At 41.0% G+C, this 13,209-nt stretch overlaps 1 protein-coding gene across 4 annotated transcripts in view; it reads left to right on the top strand.

Moving 5' to 3' along the window:
- Nucleotides 1–13,209, top strand: part of SPIN1 (spindlin 1) — a 165,717-nt gene that overhangs the window by 37,696 nt on the left and 114,812 nt on the right. The gene's annotated exons all lie outside the window — the stretch shown is intronic.

The raw sequence follows: 13,209 nt of genomic DNA, 5'->3' as shown, positions 1-13,209 counted from the left end.
ATCATGATCAACTTCTGTCAATGGTTCCACTAGAAATTGGGCTCGTTCACTGTGTGAACACGGACAATTTTAATAGCGGTATTAGAAAGTATTACTTCATATCGAGATGGTCTCTGTGTAGTTAAGGTACTTTTTGCAGAACTGCAAAAGGGGCATGTTATACGTATACAGTTGTGGGACTCCCTGCTGTTATCATAGATGCCTTTTCTACCCTGATATCTGCAGCAGCAGTTCCTTGTTCGCATGGAAACTGTCCTTTCATTATCTCATCTAATTGTCCTCTGAAACAGACTGTGGGTTTATGACCCATAGGATATAGTTTTGTGTTAGTACTGCTGTCATGGTATCTCCATTAGTATGGGAGTGTTTTGCTTTACTGCTGACTGAGTCGAAATACATACACTGAGAGGAGTCGAAAAGATTCTCTGGAGTGCACCTCTTAATCTGAAGAAGACATTTATTATATCTTTTCGCAAGGCTTGTGAAGGAAGGCCTGCATAGCCAAAAGTGTACTTTTAAAATGTGCAAAAATGACGTAAGACCATGTACAAAGAATCTTCAATCTATAAACAGCAAATCTATACATGAAAGGATACAAACACCTATATTGGTATATGTATATGTGTATATATATATATATATATATATATATATATATATATGTGTGTGTATGTGTGTGTGTATATATATATATATATATATATAATATTCATACACAATGTAAAGCAAATAATTTAAAATGATGCATCACCGTAGAGCCTGTCTGGTGCTTCATCTTTCTCCTGCTAGCAAGTCGTTGACCCCGGTTCGACTGCAATGAGAAAGAGAGATGTCTACCCTGATGGGAAATATATCGGGCATTTGACGTCTAAATCTTGATTGAGGTCTCTGAATCGCCCACTATCGACCTGGGTCTCTGTTATACCTTAAACAAATGAGGAAAGAGCTTTCTGGAAAAAACCCTCCTGCTCTGTAGGAAGTACTAAAAAAAATGCTGGCTATTTTAGGTCAGGGTTGAAAGAAACAGGTTGGAACTGGCCAGTTTCCCAAGGTGTCTCTCCCAAACCTAAGCCGTTCCCTGCTGCACCATAAACATAATTCTAGTACATCCTTATCTTGCTGACTGACTGACTCCTCCACGTTATGTCCTAGCCCTTTGGTGAGAAAAGAACAAGCAGACACTTAGAATAGAAAACACGTTGCATAACATGTTTTGTATTGAAAACTTACTTGCACCTTTGACGTGGCTGTTTGCTTCACGTGAAATAAAGTACTGTCTAGGCAACTGTGCATTTTCCTTTAGTGTTATCTTAAAAGGTTCAGCGCTCAGTATTAATCCAACATCATTTAAATCTTGTGACCATAGCTGTGGAGGTACCCGTGCAAGTAACTGACCAGCTTCCCCTGTTGTTTTACTGGCTATCCGTGGTGGGCACACTTCTACTCTTATTTCAGTCCTTGCTGCTTCTTGAAACACTATCCTAGTATTCTGTACTTTACCTTCTAGTAGGTCTTTATCTAAAATATTAGAAAGCTTGACTCCTGGAATTGTGAATATCACCGTTGACCACGTATTTTACTTGTGGTCTTCTGCTTCTAGAATCGCAAATGTTTTTGTTAACCTGATACTGTTTAGGGATAGCACTAATTGCTTCTTTCTCTGGGCTGGAAATTCTGGTCTAAACTGCAATTTAGGTGGTGTTTGTATCCACTTGCCCTGCAAGGCTGGTTCTGTCATTATGAATTTCATTATGCCTTTCTGCAGCAGGGTTACATTTAGGGGTACACCTCTCATTTGTACTTATGTATTGTCTCGGGTGGTTCGTAAGACCATAAACATGGATGGTATCCCTGGTGTGGAACAAAATCATTGTCCCATCATCCATGAATGTAATGGACATTTTCAGTTTGTGTAACAAATCTCTTCCCAATAAATTTGTAGGAGCTTGGGGTGCATGTAGCAATGACTCAAACTACAGAATCTCCCACCTGAACTGGAAACTCACAGGTGTATGGTACTGTCATTATTTCACCTGAGAACCCTTGTGCTGCCACTGCTTTATTTGACAGTGGTGAACCTCCATGTCTAATTGACGATTTGGTTGCTCCTCGATCAACCAAGAATTTGTTTTCTTCCCAATATACTAATGGATGCTATAGGCTCTTGTTTGTAATTCAATGTTTTTGCTATCACAGGATACACCAGGGTCTAGGTTGCAGACTGTGATGATGTGAAGAATGGATTAGTCCCTGCTTGAAAAATTGTGCCCTCCATCATTGGTTGCGGTACAGGTCGTGCTTGCTGTGGTGTCTGCTGAATATACTGTGGTGCTGACTGTTGCCCTGGAATGGATGTTACCATCCCTGTCTGACAATTCTGTTGTGGTTGTATCATTTGCATTAGCTGTTATGGAGCCATTTGTGGTGCACTGTACACAAAACCTTGTGGCTCTTGCTGGTACTGTTGCACAGGTGAAAAAGTTCCTCCAGGGGAAAAATGTCTTCCTTGTCCTAGATGTGCCTTTCTGAAGCGGCTATTAAGTGTCCTTTCCTGTTGCAATGATAACATGTCATATTTATTTTATTTCCTCTATCTCTGCCGCTACCTCCCCTCTGTTGCTGCTGGAATCCTTGCATCATTTGTTGGGAGGCTGACCTGTGGGACCTTGATACCACTGCTGTTGTGACTGTATCTGTGGTAATTGTTCTGTAACATTAACTGAAGGTGCCTGAGTGACTACATTTGCTCCTATTGTGCTCGCTCTCTTTGCATTATTCTCTAATTTTTGACTAGGCAATGACCCGGTCCAAATGTTCCTTGGTTTTTTCTTTCTTTCTCCAACCTTTTTCTAGCATGGTGCAGTAATATGCCCTTTATTTACTCCCAAGGATTTCTATCTATTGCCACTACTGTGTCTAATGGCTGCTGGAGATCCTCTGGAAATCCGTTTTTCACAATGTGAAAGAACACACTGGTCCCTTGTGCATCTAGGGGACCCATCTCCGTGGTCTATTATTTTCTTATGCGTTCAACATATTCCAACACTGACTCATCCTTCCCCATTACTTGGCTCATCATGCCACCTATATCTGGCACACCTGGATATCTCATTTTACAACTCTCCCCAGACAAGGGCACGTATGCTTGTTAAGTTTTTCTGGGTCCCTGTCGCCAAGGTTATTAGTCCTGCATTGGTACGTGGTACTACTTGAAAAATATTGTCTGTTTCATCTCCCAATATACTTGCAAGGAGGCTCTTCACGTCCCCTATTGCTAATTATACTCCTGCTCTGTGCCTTTCAAGGGCAGCTTTCCATTTAGAAGCCCCTTCAGAAAGTGGGGGTAATTGTTTCTTTAAGTTCTCCTTATCCATGTGTTGCCATGGCATATTGGTCTAATGTTGTTTTCCTGTATTAGTGGAAGCTGTCTGAATTGTGGGCTGCTTCTCCCTATCTGTTGTTGTCTCATTCTGGGGTACCTACCATGTTCTCTCTCCACATTTTGTTGCCATACACATAAAGAGTCCCTCATGTCTTCATAATCCCAAACTGCAGGTCCGTTCTCCCCCTTCAATACAATCTTGGGCTGTTGCTTAGTGCTGGGGTGGAAGGAACCTTCTCTAGGCCATGGTGAAGAAAACTTGCTCGGTCTACTCTCTGTGTAATCCGCCAAATCATTTGAGAAAGAGTAGACTGCAAATGAGCCATGTTCTCCCATAATTACTCTCTCATTAGGTGTCATATCTCTCCTATTTCTCATTTTGCAACATACATTCATATTAACCTGCTTAGCGGCATCCAAATATTGCCTATCTAAATCATCATCACATTCTCACCTACTGTCTCACATTCACTGTCACTCTGTACAACCATTATTTGCCCTTGCATTGTTCCCTTAATCACACCTGGATTTCTATGTTTCCCATATATTTTTAACCTTTCTGATTCTGTCATCTTTTTCTTGGTGTGTTTTTAAAGCGTCACTCAACCCTTCATTCACCATTGGTAACCTCTGCTAGTCCCCTTTATGTTCTGTAGTGGCTGTATCATATATATCTTGAGATAATGCATTAGCATTATCAATGTGTATTGTTATAGCCTCTATTGTATTCCTTTCTTCCTCTGTCATCATTCTGTGTTCCTGTTTCTCTCTCTCAACATAAATTTGCCTTCTCTTCTATTTCTAATAGATGTTTTCCATATAGTTATTAATTTGTCTGTTCATTATGTGATGGACTGAATGTTAAATGGGGTTGTGGTAGGCTAATCTCCCCGGTACTTCTGGAACTTTGGTCTGGAGAGTGTTGGAAGAAGTCTGGTGCTAATAATCTTGTTGTTTTACCTGAAATCATAGGGTCATCTCTTTTTGTATAGGACACAGTGTCCTGGCTATTAGATGGTGTCACCTGGCCTTTCATCTAGTTTCAAAGTAAAGTTAGCTGTGACTTGTCCTGTGTATTTACTTTTAGTGTGCAGTGAGTATCTGCGTCTTCTGTTTGTGTTATATCTGAAAAAACACTACTGTCTCCTAATGGATACATTCCTGTTGCTTGTCTAAGTAGTCTTTTGACTTCCTGATCGGGATTTACTTTATCTTCTTTATAAGGATAGGGATGCCAACTACATTCAGAGGAATCCTCTACCTTGTGCGATTCAAATGCTTGCCACATGTTTAAGGTCACTTTTCTCTTTTTTTATTTCTCACCTTTATATGCCCCATAAATATATGTTTGTAAATGCTCCAATTGACATGGGTCAAATGATCCCTCTTCTGGCCAAGGACAAGGACTACAGGGAGTGCAGAATTATTAGGCAAATGAGTATTTTGACCACATCATCCTCTTTATGCATGTTGTCTTACTCCAAGCTGTATAGGCTTGAAAGCCTACTACCAATTAAGCATATTAGGTGATGTGCATCTCTGTAATGAGAAGGGGTGTGGTCTAATGACATCAACACCCTATATCAGGTGTGCAGAATTATTAGGCAACTTCCTTTCCTTTGGCAAAATGGGTCAAAAGAAGGACTTGACAGGCTCAGAAAAGTCAAAAATTGTGAGATATCTTGCAGAGGGATGCAGCACTCTTAAAATTGCAAAGCTTCTGAAGCGTGATCATCGAACAATCAAGCGTTTCATTCAAAATAGTCAACAGGGTCGCAAGAAGCGTGTGGAAAAACCAAGGCGCAAAATAACTGCCCATGAACTGAGAAAAGTCAAGCGTGCAGCTGCCACGATGCCAATTGCCACCAGTTTGGCCATATTTCAGAGCTGCAACATCACTGGAGTGCCCAAAAGCACAAGGTGTGCAATACTCAGAGACATGGCCAAGGTAAGAAAGGCTGAAAGACGACCACCACTGAACAAGACACACAAGCTGAAACGTCAAGACTGGGCCAAGAAATATCTCAAGACTGATCTTCTAAGGTTTTATGGACTGATGAAATGAGAGTGAGTCTTGATGGGCCAGATGGATGGGCCCGTGGCTGGATTGGTAAAGGGCAGAGAGCTCCAGTCCGACTCAGACGCCAGCAGGGTGGAGGTGGAGTACTGGTTTGGGCTGGTATCATCAAAGATGAGCTTGTGGGGCCTTTTCGGGTTGAGGATGGAGTCAAGCTCAACTCCCAGTCCTACTGCCAGTTCCTGGTAGACACCTTCTTCAAGCAGTGGTACAGGAAGAAGTCTGCATCCTTCAAGAAAAACATGATTTTCATGCAGGACAATGCTCCATCACACGCGTCCAAGTACTCCACAGCGTGGCTGGCAAGAAAGGGTATAAAAGAAGGAAATCTAATGACATGGCCTCCTTGTTCACCTGATCTGAACCCCATTGAGAACCTGTGGTCCATCATCAAATGTGAGATTTACAAGGAGGGAAAACAGTACACCTCTCTGAACAGTGTCTGGGAGGCTGTGGTTGCTGCTGCACGCAATGTTGATGGTGAACAGATCAAAACACTGACAGAATCCATGGATGGCAGGCTTTTGAGTGTCCTTGCAAAGAAAGGTGGCTATATTGGTCACTGATTTGTTTTTGTTTTGTTTTTGAATGTCAGAAATGTATATTTGTGAATGTTGAGATGTTATATTGGTTTCACTGGTAATAATAAATAATTGAAATGGGTATATATTTGTTTTTTGTTAAGTTGCCTAATAATTATGCACAGTAATAGTCACCTGCACACACAGATATCCCCCTAACATAGCTAAAACTAAAAACAAACTAAAAACTACTTCCAAAAATATTCAGCTTTGATATTAATGAGTTTTTTGGGTTCATTGAGAACATGGTTGTTGTTCAATAATAAAATTAATCCTCAAAAATACAACTTGCCTAATAATTCTGCACTCCCTGTATGTTTTGTACCCATGCACCACTCCTTACAATGTTTCTCTATCCTATTTTGATCACCTTGATACACTTTGATAATATGTTGCAAAGGAGCATCAGACATATTGCTTTGATCAAATGTTCACACAATATAGATAATTTACAATTACAACTTTTTCAATGCATAATAGAACACAAGCAATGTACATATATTATTAACTCATCCTCTCATAATCTGACAAAACAGTATCAAAACCTATTACACTATTGTCACTTTCCTGTATTTAGTGACACTTCATTCCTGTTTTGTCTCCAGGACCCAGGATGGATACACCACTACTAAACTATTTACTTAATGAAGCCACTTTGACATTCTTAGTCACGTATGACTAATTAGTAGTCCAACCTACAACAATATCCATATTGTGCCTTATGCACCTTCTAAGAAGCTCAAGAGGGGAAGACTTTTAAGGACAAATTTATTCGGAGAATGTCTTGGGCTCACCTGTCTTCTTGAACTACGAGGACCCACTCCCCCCTCTCGATGGCAGATTCTGTACAAACACTTGTATCTGCTTACCTGTTTGAGCGCTCTTTAATCAACAAAGGGGAGGTGTTGGGTTTGACCCCCGTGGTCCAGCAGGCTGACCGCAAGAATTCTCCTGGCTAAGGCTCACCAATGTCAAAATGTGGACTTTAATTTCCCTCTGCTCATCAAAAATCACTCCAGTCTTCTGTCTTGGTTTCGTAGGATCACTTTAATTTACGTCAAGGAACCGTGCTGAAGTATTGCATGCAAAGACACATTTGGCAAGTCTGAAGGTATATCCGACTGCACATAACTTTTATACAGATTTCAAACACAATGATTTGCATGGTGTGCTCCTTGCCACATTCCATTGCTCACCTCAAGCACATCTGCTGGTCATCAAAGTCACACCCTCCTGTTTGTACTGAGTGTCAGTTATTCATTCCTGGGCTGAACACTAACCTTCCTCTAAGCCATATATGCTCAGCTGAGTCAGTAGGTTATTTCCTGGACCAGTTTGTGTTCTTTGTACCAAAAGTCACGACCCTCAACCTGTGACTATTGCGTACTGAAACTCGGGTTTCAGCACATTTTACTGGTGTGTCTATTTATGTCTCACGTACATGTTTTGTGTACAAGATGGAGTCTGTGACTAGCACATCTACTGAAACTCTGGTTTCAGCACACATTTTACTGGTGAGTCTATTTGTGCCTCATGCATATTTTTTGTACAAGAGGGACTTTGTTCGCAAGATGGAGTTACTTTAGACATTTCTATTTCCAAAGTCCTTTATCTGCAGCTCTGGTAACGTTTTATGAACTTCTTTTGAGTTTTCAGCTGCTACATCAACATTGCAGAAAGCCATCGCACCTCAAACACCACACCCTGCTTCAGACTGGGCATTGATACACCCACTCCTTGATTCCATTATTTCTATAACCAGTGGAAACAGTGGATACTGGTTGATATTACCTATCCCGTTAGAAATACTTTTACATGAATATAATGGGTCATAAACTGAATAGGTATTCATATATGTCTATTGATAGTAACTTAAAGCCTAGCACTCTCCACTGCAGGGATGCTGCACAAATTGTTGTGAGACATTAATGGGGTGAAACTAGTTCCCAGACACATCTACCAATATTGAGTTTCTGCCAGCATTAATATCCTACAGTGGCTTTCAAATATGTTGATTGTGTTTTTTGTTACAAAGAGCATGTTTAGCACGCTATGTCATTGGATGTTTGGTTTCTTGACAAAAGTTACTGGTCTGTAGTGGTGAGACAGTTCTGTACAATCATTGGTTGTTGTCAACATTGTATGACTACCACTTTCAGAGTGTGTCACATTCTGTATGGGGTTGTCTTTAAAGCTAAATATGTGTGCATTGATGTGGGTGTTAAAGAACTTTGCTTTTTCTTTTGTTTCTATCAGATCCTGTATTTTCTTTTTTTTGGGGGGGGGGGGGGAGTGGGGAGAGATGGAACAGGGCAGACACGGTCTACTAGGCCTCAACTGTGGCGATTTAAATCTTTTTTTTGCTACTAGAGTGTGTCCTATGTCTGTGCAAACTGGGACAAGGACACCCTTTCCATAATTGACTTTCAGGGCATAAATGGTGACCAGTTAAATGCTGCTGTAATGCCATTTCATTTTTCTGCTCTCTGAAAATCAAATCGCCGTGTTCCATCTCATCTGTGGGCCAACCAGGCATAAACGGAACCTCATTGATGAGTTCTCATGTTTCCTCACCACCTCGTTCATGCAACAAACCCACATCGCCCTCTTGAGTGACCTCTTTACCTTCACAGGAAACACAAGTTCAAAAACAGACACTCTGCAAGGCCTCATCAGCGCCCTCAATGTGGTACTACATATTTCCATATTTCACAAACACACTCCAAAGGCCTACCCCATCCTTGTGTTCTAAACATCATCAACAACAAAAGCAAATCACTTGTGCCATTAAACTGGATTGACCCCTCTTCCCTTTGTATCTCCTGGTCAGTGTTCTACCAATAACCCAAGGCCACCTCAAAAGATAACACCAAACCCTCACTGTCTTTAAACACTTTTACATAGATGAGTTCAAGCATCAGGTCTTCTCTTATCCAGTCAACCCCACATTTAATGCCAGCGCCCTTCTAAACAACTTCAGTGCTTTTTTTTGGAAAACTATGTGAACATCTGTCCCCAATTTTAATACACAAGTGCAAGCCAAAATCTTCTGCACAATGATACTCTTAAGTCCTTGCTGACTATAAACTGTCCATCCACTGACCTGGAAAGAAAGGAAGAAAACCGCAACAAATGATCCTATGATAGTGAAGTCTCCCTGCACAATGTGTAGATCGCTCATCAGCCAAACCAAAGTAGTATACCAAAAACATCACTGGCCATCTCCAGGAATAATCACTACTCTTGTTAGGGTGAATCCTTAAAGTTACTAAATTAACCTGATCTTAAGCTCCAGGTAGCTTCAGCACAGATCAGGCAGGCTTAACGTAGGGCACTATGAAGTAAAAATGCAAATCGACAAAAATCCCAAATCAAATTAGAAAAATCAAGTAAAATTGAATGAGCAAAATTACAAAAATCCAATACGGGAAATGGATGATTTATTTATATTTATTTTTATTTTTTAAAGTTTTGAATAAAAATAGTGCCGTCAATGACACCTCGCCTATGATTATTGGTGATTGAGGTAGTCGCGGTTTGAGGGGGATTGCGGTTGGGTAGGTTGGAGTTTCCCTTATTTGAAAATATGTCTTTAATAATATGAGTTGTTTGTTATTTGAATGGAAAACCTGTGGTGTGTGAAATTGTTTTATGACCTAATGCTAACTAGGATTTCACTCCAACTTTATAAAGCATGGCTGCTGACTTAATAACATTTATTGTTTGTGTATATTTCTCAGCGATAGCGGATGCAGCAAAATGTGTCCTTTATGTAATGTTTTCGAAGAACTCCGGAGGAAGCGTTTTCTACATTCAAATCTCTTCCTAATACTGTACACAGACTCTTGAATTAATTCAAGAGTCTGTGTAACTAGTTTATTCTGACACCACCGGAGGATATTACGTCAGAAGGGCAAATCATTATTCATGTAGTGGGATAGTTTTAGGATGGTAGGGCTATATGATGTTTTATAATGCTAAAAAATTGTTAAAATGTTTTTATTTATTTTTGTAATGCTGGCAATTTTTGCGTGCATCATGCTGACGTCGCAGTTTTTTTCATTTTTACATTGAAGTTGCCTATATAAACTTTCAAATTTGTGGAGGAAGCCAGATGTTTTTGGGTCTGTATTAAGAATTCGTCGATTTGCTGCACATTTGGGACTTATCCTGGTTTTCAGATGTTGGTCATTGCTGCATTTATTTGAACTCTGAGAGCTTTCATGGTAGTTTAATTTATGTCATTCGATTATTGAGAATGTTATATTTTTTATTCTTTCTGCATTGCACTTTAATATTTGAATAAACTTTAATGGTTTTCCAAATTTCTAGGCTCACTCACTTTTTGAGTCAATTCTGACTTATCAGTTTGTATTTTGAAATGTTTTTTCTGACTCTTGCCTTTAGGGACATATTGCTTGATCTGTTCTTGAGGACAACAGCGTCCCTGACCCTGCATCTGGGTGCTATGAGTATCATGACTATCAAGCAGCCAACTAGGTTTATCCTGCTCAAACCATTTACCTTCTGACGTTTAAGTCCCAATCAACCACAGAAATACATTTCCAGGACTCCTGGACCTCAGCGAGAGGCACTTAAAGCCTCACATGGTGTCATGTAGAGTCCATGCTCCGGGTCCATTCCAGGTCCAGTTGCCACTCAGCTGTGTACTTCGAGGAAAAGGACTCTTGCAGTTTGTTGTCTCCCTTACCACATAAAAGGCCAGCCAACTGACCCTTTGAGTTCCACTTCATTGCCCTAGGTACAAGAGGGTGCAGGTCCAGTCCTTTAGTGCTCCTCTCAGGCCACAGAGAACTCACTGAGTCCCCTTCTTTTCTTTTGCAGGTAGAGAAAGTGTTCTGAAGAGGGTGTCTGGGGGTGCCACATTTATGCCTGTCTCCAGCTAATGGATGGAGCAGACTCCTGGGCACTCCCTTACAAGAGGGATAAAGGTTTCTGAGGCCAACCCTACCTACTTTTGGAGTAGTTCTTGTTTGCCTTACTAGAGACAGACCCAAAATGCCATGTGTCAGGGCATTTACACAAAAGTCTTCCGCTGCACTAAATGTGTGCTCTGAGTGCTTGGTGGGGTGTGTGGCAAGTGTGCTATGGTAATCCTAGTGTCCTCCCACATCTAACTCTAAAATCTAGTTTGGGGCAGTTATTGTACCTACAACAAATTCAGACACAAAATTCTGGTAGGGCAAAAGCCGGTGTCTTCAGCTTTTGGGACCTGTCATGTGACATGGTCATATTAATTTTCTATATGTCCCTCCTTTTAAATACCATGCACCCTACCTTGTGGGCTACATGGCTTGCATAGAAGTGACTTACTAATGTTCAAAAGCAAGATTTTTTTCCTGTGAAATAGAGGGTTATTTTAACAGGTTGCACTGCACCAATTGTGCCACACAGAATAGCCTAAAGCCTTGTTTACACAGTCGGTGGCAAAATAAGTTCCACAAGTGACACTTAACTTCCAGGCCCTGGGGTGCATTCTTTACACCATTTACTAGAGATTTACATACGAGTGAAATTTGCCAATCAGGAATACGCTAATTTAACCATTACTAAAGGGGAAGCACATGCACTGCACTCCAGGTGAGTAGGAGTTAAGTGTACAGAGTTCTAAACCTAGAAAAATATTGTGTTCAGCAAAAGGTAATAAACCTGGTGTGGCCACGCATTTAAAAAAAAAAAAAGAAAATGTGGACTTCCTTTAGCCACCAACAGAAGCAGAATGCTTTTTAAGACAATCGGGCACTGAAACAAGCCCTTGTCAGATCTAATTGTTCCTCACTTGTAAGAAAATTGTAGTGCCATCAGCAACTTATTCAGTAAAGAAAAATACAGAAGATCCTACACCACATGGACAACAGAAGCTTGCAGCGTCCCTCATGCCAAGCCCTTCCCGTAGAATCCTGCAGGGGTCAGCCTTCACAACCCTAGCTCTTAAGATCTCATTGGCATACTCAACTCCCTTACTACCACTTTTTATGAAGATGTCTTACCCACACCCTTCATCAAAGCTGCTTCTAGGAACGCTTGCTTAAACCTGCTCACCATTGTCAATGCCTCTCACACACATCTTTCAAGAAGTTTCTTTCAGGCTAGATCCTCCTGCTCCTCCTCCGCCTCCTCCTCCTCCTCCTTAAAAACTAAAAATACTCTAGACACTGATAACCTAGTCAGCCGCCAGCCCGTCACTCGGCTACCATTCGCTGGCAAGATTATTAAAAAAGCAGTCTGTGGTCAACTCCAAGATCTCATCAGTGTTAACCACCTCATGCACAACTATCAGTCTTGCTTCAGTTCACGCTGTAGCACAGAAATTGCTACCTTGGGCATCGTAGAGAATGACCTCTTGACCACAGGCGAAGATGCAATTGCTGGACCTCTCAAATGCTTTAGCAGTCGACCATCTCATCCTTATATGCACCCAGAAGTCTTTGAATGGGGTTCTCTGGTAATGACCTTCACTGGTTCTCTTCCTGTCTTTCCAGCTAACACTAGTTTGTTCACATGGGCACTTGTAGGTCCCTAGAGATACCCATCACCGGCTGAGTCCTTCAGGGTTTCATACTATCGTCTGTCAACTTCAGACGCTGCCTGGAGCCGCTTGGTGCTCTCCTCACAGATAACAGCATCAAGGTACAACAATATGCTGATGATTTAAAAAAAAAAAAAGAAAGAAAAAAAAACTCTTCTTGAAACTATCCATTGCTTTAGACGTTTAATGCTTCAAACACTGCCTACACATTATCCAAACTTGGCCAGTGCCTATCTGAAGATCATCCCAACTAAGACAGAGTACCTGTTTGCCAAAACCAAAAACAAGCTATAGAAGCCTGGCTCAACGACATAACCCTTGCTGATGTTGAACCACCATTTTACCCCGTGAACCCGTTTCTAAAAACAAATTAAGGATGGCCTGGTACCAGTTCTTTCTTCTAAAGAAAGTTAAACCTTTTTTTCTAGAAGGTGACTTTAGGACTGCTATTCAAGCTCTCGTAATCTTGCGCTAGGGTGGTGATGATGCCCTGCTCCATGGCTTCTCTGATGCCATGCTGGCATCCCGTTAAGAAATCCAACAAGCCACAGCATGTTTTTCCCAGGGCCTGAAAAAATATAATCACATTACACTCCTTTTTTGAGGAACTCCATTGGCT

Source organism: Pleurodeles waltl, chromosome 1_1 (assembly GCF_031143425.1).
Source record: "Pleurodeles waltl isolate 20211129_DDA chromosome 1_1, aPleWal1.hap1.20221129, whole genome shotgun sequence".
NCBI lineage: Eukaryota > Metazoa > Chordata > Amphibia > Caudata > Salamandridae > Pleurodeles > Pleurodeles waltl.
The sequence above is the reverse complement of the archived record's forward strand: the minus strand, read 5'-3'. Positions and strand labels throughout refer to the sequence as shown.